This window comes from Ceratotherium simum, chromosome 27, assembly GCF_057802395.1.
Source record: "Ceratotherium simum simum isolate JZ-2026a chromosome 27, ASM5780239v1, whole genome shotgun sequence".
NCBI classification, from domain to species: domain Eukaryota; kingdom Metazoa; phylum Chordata; class Mammalia; order Perissodactyla; family Rhinocerotidae; genus Ceratotherium; species Ceratotherium simum.
This window is the reverse complement of record NC_141926.1, coordinates 13,087,868-13,097,405: the sequence shown is the minus strand read 5'-3', so window position 1 is coordinate 13,097,405 and position 9,538 is coordinate 13,087,868. Positions and strand designations below refer to the sequence as shown.

The 9,538-nt window shown below is 39.3% G+C and overlaps 1 pseudogene; it reads right to left on the bottom strand.

Moving 5' to 3' along the window:
- Window positions 1–431: 431 nt before the first annotated feature.
- LOC101395414 (microtubule-associated protein RP/EB family member 1 pseudogene) lies at window positions 432–1,520 on the bottom strand (annotated as a pseudogene).
- Between the last annotated feature and the right edge of the window lie 8,018 nt (window positions 1,521–9,538).

Genomic DNA, 9,538 nt, shown 5'->3' with positions numbered 1-9,538 from the left:
TACCAGCAACCCAATGATGAGTGCCCAAGATCAGCCTCTCCATTTCAGAGATGAACCCACTAGATGCTACTAGTGTGCTGTAAGTAAAAATGATCCCAACTCAGACTTACTGGAAAAGGAATGAGACTTCTGCAAAAGGCACTTTAAGAGGTGCTTTTTGTTTACAGATGGAGAAACCAGCGAGTCCTCTAAGAATAATAAAGGAGAGTATTGTACAGTTAAGCACATGATTTGCAGTGAAGAATTCAGATGTTGCTGCAGATGAGGCACAAGACTAACTGGAAATGTGGAACATAAGTGAAAGATGGTACCACTAAGTTGGAGCGGTCCCCAATGTTGAGTTCTACAGGCACCCTCTTGGGTGATAGAGCCCCAATCTTTACTGCTGGTCCAGGCTGTTAATACTCTGTTAGTTCTTCCTTCATTAAGAGTCACAAAGCTTCATCTGTAGCACAGAGATGCCACACTCCCAGTACAGGGCAAACTTCTTCCTCATTCTCCTGGCAAATCAATTCAACCTTCCTTAGCTTTCCAAAGTAGAAATCCTTAGCCTCTTCAGTTTGCCAGCAGTTTCAATACACTGACCTGCTGCATTGATTTGGCTGCTGTGTCATTCCCATTGCCTAAGCCAAGATTCTTTCTCTCCAAGCCAGAACCTGTCTTAGTAATTGTTTGTGTCTAAATGGGCCTCTGAGGAGCTGCACTGCGGGTTTATTCAGAACTATAGCAACACGGGAAGATGCTCCTGACGTATCTTGACCTTGTCTAGCAGCTATGGTAGGGTCATAGCCTTTCCATCACACTTTGCATCAAAATTTTTCTTGAACTATTGAACACATTAAAAGACTTGAAACTTTTCTTTCAGTGATTTGTCTGCAAGAATTACAGATGGTCCCTGACACGATGGTTCGACTTGATTTTTTCATCTTTACGATGCTGTGAAAGTGATATGCATTCAGTAAAAACTCTACTTCGAATTTTGAATTTTGCTCTTTTCCCAGGCTAGTGATATGCGGTACGATCCTCTCTCATGATGCTGGGCAGCGGCAGCGAGCCGCAGTTCCCAGTCAGCCCCATGATCACGAGGTGAACAACGGATACTCTGATACAACCATGCTGTTTTCACTTTCAGTACAGTATTCAAAATGTTCAAAACTTTATTATAAAATAGACTGTTAGATGGTTTTGCTCATCTGAAGGCTAATAGAACTGTTCTGAGCACGTTCAAGGTGGGCTAGGCTAAGCTATGATGTTCAGTAGGTTAGGGGTATTAAATGCATTTTTGACTTAACGATATTTTCAACTTATGATGTTATCAGGATGTAACCCCAGTGTAAGTCAAGGAAGATATGTATTTTGTCAACCTTCATTCTCTTAAAACCTGCTTGTAGTATTAAAAAATTCTGGATATATTCATGTTCCACCTTAGCTTGGAATTTCCCTTTCTTTAAGGCAATAGAACCAGTGAACAGCATATCCATAAACTGACAATAAGCAGCCCCCATGCACAATTGTTCCATCTTTCTTTATTAGAGCCAACTGCAGAGACTCATTCGAGCAAGCCACTATCACCTTTTCTTACTGGAAGCAGACTCAGAATTGGAATAAGATAATGGAAGGAAACCTTTATGCTATAGATATAGAGATATGTTCTAGAGATGTCACAGAAGTGGGTGGCTGGTCATTTAGAAGGTCATCATGGTTGAGGGTGTAATCTAACTTTGAGGCACCAGAAACTCAATTTTTTCAGTGAACTTGGGCCTGAACATGCTCTGAGGAACTGGCTTATGCTACCCAAAGTCTCAGGAGACTGATGTATACACCTGGCGGGCATTTGACTGCCAGGTAGTGGTGCTGGGGTACAGCTAATGTGGGACAGGGGGAAGGAGGGTGAAGGGAATGGAGAGCTACTAGCTGTTAACTTTGTGCGAAGAACCCAGCTTGCAACATATATGTCCAAGAGGGAGGGGACTCTTAGGAGATCTGGAAGAAAAGTTGGCCCAGATATTTAAACAAGTGCAATAGAATGGGTAGATTTATGTATCCAGGTGGAGAGCCAGTCATGAGAGAACTATCTGGGCCTAGTTCCTGAAACCCCTCCAAGCCTGTGCCTTCAGCTAAGCTGGGGATCCGCTGGCTGCCTGCTGAAGGGCAGGTGGCTGGAATCCACCAACTGTTCCACGCTATGATGTCTTCTAGGGCATCAGCCAGCTAGATGGAGAGGGCCATGGCCTGGAGGACTATGAGAGTGTGCAGTAAAGACTGGGGCTCTGTCACCCAAGAGGGTGCCTGTAGAACCCAACATTGGGGACCACTCCAACTTAGTGGTACCATCTTTCACTTATGTTCCACATTTCCAGTTAGTCTTGTGCCTCATCTAGGTAAATACCCACTTCCTGATATTTGCTAAACTATCTGGACCATGAGCATCCCCTCAGATTCTGCTTCAAATACTGAGTAGCTGAGCCAGCAACCTTCTCCATACATTCCCCACAGGCCCATGGATTTCTGACCAAGTACTCCACCTACTGGTGACACTGTATCCTCCCAGAGTCAGACCTTAAACCCTGCTGTCCAATAGTTTACTGACAACACCTTGACAGATTCTGTTATGTGAGAGGGGATGCTCACACTTGCCTTATCCCATTGCTACCAGAAGTTGCAAACTATTGACAAAAAATTAATGTCTGTTAGAGGCGCTATCCATAAAGTCATAAGAGATTAATTTTATTTGAAATCAGAAACAAAAACCAGCTTCTTGTCTTGGTGGGAGGGGGGCCCAACTAGTCAAGAGGATGGCAAGACAGGCTGACTGTCTTCACCCTCATCCTAATTCTGACTGATTCTCCTAACGTGAAGCCTTCAACTCTGTGATTTGGTTATAAAGCCTTAAAATTTATTGGGAAGGAAATAGCAAACCCTAGACATTTCAGAACATTAAACTACCACTTGTGTGACGTGCCCAAAATGTTTTTACAAACTCCTGAAATCCTACTAGCATTAGGTGACGAAACAATGATGCTATTCAGTTAGTCAGAAATGACATTTAGGGTCAGGATTCACAGGAGTTTTAAAAAATCAATTCTTCAGTGTTTTAAATGCCATTTTACAAAAACCAGAAAATGCTGCAAATGTGGTAAACTGGTTGATAAAATTAGGATAACAGTAATAAAATTTCTAATGAGAAGCGTAGTATAATAGTAAAATTATTGCAGAAAAACCACACTCTTATTGTGGCAAAAACACAAAATGTTGTATCTGCATAACATGTTATTTGTTTTGGCAGGTGAATCAGAATCCTGTACACTGCAGTTTTTCAATGTTTGAAAAACATGAAGTGAAAATATTATGGAATTGGGGGCTGGCCTGGTGGCACAAGCGGTTAAGTGCACGCACTCCGCTTCAGCGGTGGCCCGGGGTTCGCAGGTTCAGATCCCGGTGCGCATCGATGCACCGCTTGTCAAGCCATACTGTGGTGGCGTCCCAAATCAGGTAGAGGAAGAAGGGCATGGAAGCTAGCCCAGGGCCAATCTTCCTCAAGATAAAAGGAGAGGATTGGCATCAGATGTTAGCTCAGGGCTAGTTCTCCTCACACACACACAAAATAATTATGGAATTAAAGCACTATTTTTAAAAAACTAAGCAGTCATAAATACTTGTAAAAAATGAGCATGAAAGAAAGTCTTACTGCAAAGTCTACTGGACCAACAAGAAGACTCTGTTTTGCTATGTTTCTGATTTCTGGGGCACCTCACCAGAAAATGTGCCTCCAGGGGCCGGCCCAGTGATGTCATGGTTAAGTTCACACTCTACTTCCATGACCCAGGGTTCGCGGGTTCGGATCCCGGTCACAGGCCTATGCACCGCTTATCAAGCCATGCTGTGGTGGCATCCCATACATAGAGTAGAGGGAGATTGGCATAGATGTTAGCTCAGTGACAATCTTCCTCAAGCAAAAAGAGGAAGATTGGCAACGGAAGTTAGCTCAGGGCCAATCTTCCTCACCAAAAAAAAAAAAAAGAAAGAAAGAAAAAGTGCCTCCAAACAGAGAAAGAGCACATCATCCATCCATATTTGCACCACCAAGTTTGGAGAGTCTGTCTCGTTGATCCACTGATTTTTATTGGACACCCATGGTGCACTGCACATTTCAGAATAGGGAAGTAGAGCGAAGAGAAAAGAGACAAGAACACGCCCCATAGAGCTTATTCGTGATGGGGGTACTCTGAGGGTCAGTAGGGGGGACATATACAGATGAAATGATCAATAGAGTAATTCAACTCATTTACAGATGTTTGGTTTTTGGTATGAGTGGATCAGGAACTCTTAATTTGTCCTTTATTGTTTTTCTGTTGTTTTTTCATCTTTGCTACCCTCCAATATTGAATATCCTTTTCTTCCCTTAATTACTAAAATTTCTGAACTTTGTTAAGCATAGATCTGCCAAATTGAAGATGCCTGTCCCTTGTAACTAGATGTAGCTACTTCTACAAGAAAAATTAATAATAATAACAACAGCGAAAGCTATATAACCCTTAGTAAGTGTCAGGTAGTGTTTTAAACACTTTATGCATATTACTCATGTAGTCCTCTCAACAACCCTATGAGGTAGATGCTGTCATTATCCTTACTTTTCAGATGTGGAAACTGAGCAACAGGGAGTTACTTGTCCAGGCTCTTGCAGCTGGGTTGGAACCCAGGTAGCCTGGCCCCAGAGCCCTTCCGTACTCTGAAGTTATAAAGATTATTTTTATATTTTATTCTGAACATTTTATTTATTTATTTTTTAAAGATTTTATTTATTTTATTTTTTCCCCCCAAAGCCCCAGTGGATAGTTGTGTGTCGTAGCTGCACATCCTTCTAGTTGCTGTATGTGGGACTCGGCCTCAGGATGAACGGAGAAGTGGTGCCTCGATGTGCACCCGGGATCCGAACCCGGGCCGCCAGCATCGCAGCGCGCGCACTTAACCACCAAGCCACAGGGCCGGCCCTTATTCTGAACATTTTAAAGTTTTGCTTTTCACATTTGAGTTTCTAATCTATCTATAATTAATTCTGAGCATGATATGGTTTAGGTATCCATTTTTATATGAATAACTAACTTTCCCAGTTCCGTTCATTGATATGCAAACATAAAATTTCTATTGATGTATAAGATTATTTCTGCTTTTTACACTATTCTCCTGGCAAATTTGTCTATCCCTGGGCCAATATCAGACTGCCTTAGTTAATCTAGATCTCAATAAGTTCTCTACCACTTTATTCCTCTTCTCCAGGAGGAGTGTCTTGGTTACTCTAGACGCATGCTCTTCTCTAAAAATTTTAGATTCAGCTTTTCCCATTTCTCAGAAATCCCCCTAAGGATTTTTAAAAAATCAGGCTTGCAGTAAATCTATGGATAGATTTGGAGAGAATTCACATTTTGTGATAGTGACTTTTCCTATCCATGAATATGGCATATACCTCTATTATTGGAATATTCTTTAATGTCTTTTAGTAGAGTTTGAGTAATTTCCACGTAAAGATCTTACACATCTTTTATTAGACTGATTAAGAAGATTTTTATTGAGGTAAGACATCCTTGCAGCAGAGTTGACTCATTTTAAGTGTGTATAGGCTCTATGAATTCTCACAGAGAATATGCTTTTGTTACCAGAACTCGGATCAAGGAAAAGAACATTACCAGCACCTCAGAAGTCCCCTTCCAGTCTACTCTTCCTCTGGATAACCACTATTCTGACTTCTAACACCCTAGATTGATTTTGCCAGTTTTTGGACTTTATGTATATGGAAAAAAAATTTTTTTTGGCATTCTATCTACTTCTTGCATTCCACATAATGCTTATAATATCCATTCATTTGAATAGTTATAGATGACTCATTCCCATTGACTGCTTCATATTATTCTATTCTGTGAATATAACTCAATCTGTTTATCCATTCTACTATTGATGGGCATTTAGATTGTATCCAGTTTTTGACTATTACAAATAGTGAGGCCGTGAACATTCTTATGAATGACTTTTGGTGAACATATGTAGACATTTCTGCCGAATACATGCGTAGGAGTGGAATTGCTGGATCATAGAGTGCACGTATGTCTCAGCTTTAGTAGATATTGCCAAACGGTTTTCTAAGCTTGTTGGCCCACTTTACACTCCCACCAGTAGTGTATGAAGTTTCCAGTTTTTCCCCATCCTTGTCCACACTTGGTAGTGTCTTATTCATTTTAGTCATTCTGTTGAGTGTATAGAATTGTGGTCTTAGTTGACATTTTCTTGATAACTATTTGATGGATACCTTCTTGGTGAAATAACATAATTGTCTATAATTTTGCCAATTTTTCTATTGAGTTGTCTGGCTTTAAAAAAATCACTTTGTAGGATATCTTTGTGTAATCCATATATGAGTCCTTTGCTGAATGTGTGCATTTCAAATGTATTCCCCCACTCTGTGACTTACCTTTTCCTTCTAAATGGTGTCTTTTGATGAACAAAAATTCTTAATTAAAAGGTACGCTAATTTACCTATTTTTTCTTTTACTATTATCACATTTTATGTGTCTGTTTAATAAATCTTTGCCTCCTTCAATATCATGAAAATACTCCCCTATGTTTTATTTCAAAAGCTTTATTGTTTTATTGGGTTGCATCATATGAAATTACCAATATTGAACCTACAAAAATGGCAGTTTCCTATGGTTCAACCTAACATATTTAACCTACAATCAATCTGGAGTTGATTTTCATGTTTGGTGTGAGGTAGAGGTCAAGACTTTTTTTTATTCAACTGTCCCACTGTCAGGTGTCAGCTTTTCATAAATCAGATGACTGTATACATGTGGGTCTTTTTCTTGATTCATTATTCTGTTTTTGGTTTATTTGTCTATTCTTGTGCCAATACCATACTGTCGTGATTACTATAGCCTTCTAATAGGTCTTTTATAAATAGGTCCCAGTTTGTTCTTCTTCAAAATTGCCTTGGCTACCCTTAACCTTTTGCATTTCCATTTAATTTGTAGAATCTCTTGTTTTCCAATTATTGCTTTATCTATTTTGATACTATTTTATGTGATGCCTTCAAGTTTAGAATTATGTTTTCCTAGTAAGTTGAATTTTATATCAGAATGTTAGTTATCTTCATTATTATTATTTTGTCTATAATGAATATGGCTTTCTAGATTTTTTTGGTTTATATATTTTTTGATATGTCTTTATTCATCATTTTACTTTGACTATTCCCTCTTCCATATGTTTTGGATTTATCTTTTGTCAATAGACTATAGCTGAATTTTTAATCCAATTCGTTTTAATGTGAGAATTTGATCCGTTAATATAATATTATTATTGGTATATCTAAACTTGTTTTTATCATTTTACTCCATAATGGATTTCTTTTTAAAATCCCAGTCACATCCCTTATTTTTATCCTAAACGTTCTAAGGTTTGCTTTGCCAAGGCCTATGGGGCACACCTGATAATGCTCATCATTCCTGATTTGACTGTCACAAATCTGCAGCCTTTACTCTGGATTTTGGGTCATCAGCTCCTGTCTATTTTGACAGTGATTTCTTGATAACATATTTCCAAAACAAGACCTCCAAACCAGAATACCACACCAGGAAGGTTTGCTAACGTCAGCATCTACGTAATACGAGTCCTGGGGCTGGATTAGGTGAAGATCTTGTCAAAGAAATTATAATATGTACGTAAAAAGATGAAGTGCCAGTGACAACAAGGGAAACGGCAAATCCATCACGAACCAAAGACACGTTTATTCTCTCCTCATTCCCTCTCCCTGTCTAGCTCAGGTTTCTGGTAATTTCCATACGAAAGCAGTGCCCAATTACGTTTTTTTCAATTCACTGAAGTACAACTTGTGAGGTAGAAAGAGGATCAAAATTTTTCCTAGGAAAGCTTAAATGTGATTCAGCTTAAAAGGGAGATGGCGCTATGAGTATTTGATCCACCAATAGCTCAAGAAAAGCAATGGAAGCATCACTTTTTCTTGCACTAGATGGCAATGTTTCTCTACAAACCAAACCAGATTTACGGGCTGTCTGACAAGCTAGCCGAATACCCCTAGGAGGCACCCAAGCGTTCAGTAACTTCCTGACACAAGAAGCCATATCAGAAGTGGTACAAGCTTCTATTTACCGAGGGAGGAACGATGCCAACCGTCCCCTGAAGCTTGTGGTTAAATTAGAAGTCGGGAAGGGAAAGAGTGAGTGAAAGAGAAGAGAGGGTATACTTCATTACAGCAAACACTTCAGAGAAAACACCGGGAAGCAGACGCCTTTCTGAGGAGGAATCATTGGACCGAACTTTGGATTTAAGAAGGGAGCTTTCTTTCCTTCTCTTTGATGTTCCATATTCACAGGCTTTCTTCGTTGGATTGTCTTGAAAAGAATCTGAATAGTAGGCAGTGTTGCTTTAGGTCTTAGTATGACCCAGCGAGGGGTCAATTCACCTTACAAGATGTTTACTTTAGGTAATTGTGCCTCCTAATTAAAAAAAATTTTTTTTCTGCAACATTTCTTTTAGTATTGCCACTTTTCATCAATAGGTATTCATGGAGATAATTCCATGTTCAAAAAATTGTGTTGGCACTTTGGTAAATACAAAGAAGTACTTGGTACATACTGAAAAATTACTGTTATACTGTTGCGTAAGATATTGGGTTGTCAAAAATGATACAACCAGCCTGCTACCTACAAAGGGGCTGTATTTTCAAATTTTTGGAACTCAAAAAACATTTTCTAATTAAAGTTTTTTACATGGCAGTTAGTCTTCCAAATTAACCCATAATATTACTTTATATTTTATCATTTTCTTTTATCGTTAGGGTAATCTATGGTTATTACAAAAATATCAATATAAAGAAAAATATTGTAATCTCCCCAAATTGCATCCCCAGAGACAATCACTGTTGACATTTTGGTGTCAATATTTTTCTCTGTGCATTACAAAAAATTGTCGTAACTTTTTATCATCAAGAGTATTTCCCTTCGATAAAAATTCTTCAAGCACGTGAACTCTGGAGAGAGACGGCCTGATTTGATTTTTGGAACTAGTAATGAGCTTGTTTCTTTATCTGCAAAGAAGAGCGATGAGAAGGCCTACAACACAGGGTTATTCATAAATGAGATGATACAGGTAACGTGCTTGCCATAGTGCCAGGCACATAAGAAATGTCCAATAGGGCCGGCCCTGTGGCTTGGTGGTTAAGTGCGCGCGCTGCAATGCTGGTGGCCCGGGTTCGGATCCCGGGTGTGCATCGAGGCACCACTTCTCCGTCCATCCTGGGGCCGAGTCCCACATACAGCGACTGGAAGGATGTGCAGCTACGACATACAACTGTCTACTGGGGCTTTGGGGGGAAAAAATAAAATAAATAAAATCTTTAAAAAAAAAAAAAAAAAGAAATGTCCAATAAATGTTAGCTTTTTGTTGTTATTACCATTAAACTTTTCTCCTATTACAAAATTATTACAAAAAGTTTGGAAAATGCAAAGTATAAATAACACAAAAATCACGT